Source organism: Octopus bimaculoides, chromosome Z (genome assembly GCF_046866305.1).
Source record: "Octopus bimaculoides isolate indiv1 chromosome Z, ASM4686630v1, whole genome shotgun sequence".
Lineage (NCBI taxonomy): Eukaryota > Metazoa > Mollusca > Cephalopoda > Octopoda > Octopodidae > Octopus > Octopus bimaculoides.
In genome coordinates, this window is record NC_142944.1 from 4,096,971 (window position 1) to 4,098,279 (window position 1,309).

Consider the following 1,309-nt stretch of genomic DNA (forward strand, 5'->3'; position numbering starts at 1 on the left):
CCTGGGCTGAGGTCGTGAGGCAAGACCTTCGTACATTGGGCCTCACCGAGGCGATGACTACTGACCGAGACCTTTGGAAATGTGCTGTGCGTGAGAAGACCCGGCAAGCCAAGTAAGATCGTTGCCAGTGTCCTGGACTAGCTCTTGTGCGGGTGGCACTTGAGATGCACCATTTTGAGCGTGGCCGTTGCCAGTACTGGCTGACTGGCCTTGTAGGATTTTCGAGCGACATCGTTGCCAGTGCCCCTGGACTGGCTCTTGTGCGGGTGGCACATAAAAGACACCATTTCGAGCGTGGCTGTTGCCAGTACCGCCTGACTGGCCTTCGTGTGGGTGACACGTAAAAGCACCCACTACACTCTCTGAGTGGTTGGCGTTAGGAAGGGCATCCAGCTGTAGAAACTCTGCCAAATTAGATTGGAGCCTGGTGTTGCCATCCGGTTTCACCAGTCCTCAGTCAAATCGTCCAACCCATGCTAGCATGGAAAGCGGACGTTAAATGATGATGATATATATATATATATATATATATATATATATATATATATATATATATATATATATATATATAAAACCAAGTAATGGTCTGACTTATTTTTATACATCATACAACTCTATGCCAGCCAATCCTAAATCCATTCACATGGATACAATAACAAGGATTTGCAGTTGTTTGTTCTATTTGACTTCATCGGAAACTCTGTTATGTGTAGCTTCTACACATAACATGAATTAATAGATATATCATCATCATCATCATCATCATCTTCATGATCATCATCATTAAGCGTTTGCTTTCCATGCTAGTATGGGCTAGTCGGTTTGACTGGAACAGATATGCTGGAGATTTATACCAGCTTCTAGACTGGTTTTGTCTTGGCTTCTATGGCTGGATGCCCTCCCTAACACCAACTCCTCCAACAGTGTAATGAATGCCTATTATGTGTCACCAGCATAAGTGCTTTTATGTGTCACCAGCACAGTTCACAGCTACAATTTCTCTTGGTTTAACGAGTTTTCTCAAGCACAGCACATTGCCAAAAGTCTCCGTCGCTTGTCATCACCTCCATGAGGTCCAACGTTTGAAGATCATACTTTACCACCTTGTGCCATATCTTCCTGGGCCTACATCTTCCACAAGTTCTTTCCACAGTTAGAGACTTCTGTGTCTGTTTTGGCAAGGATTTTACAGCTGGATTCCCTTCCTAACACCAACCACCCAGCAGATTAGACTGAGTGCTTTTTATGTGGCACAATCACAGGTGAGGTCAGTTTTGGCAAGGTTTTTACAGTTGGATGCCTTTCTAAA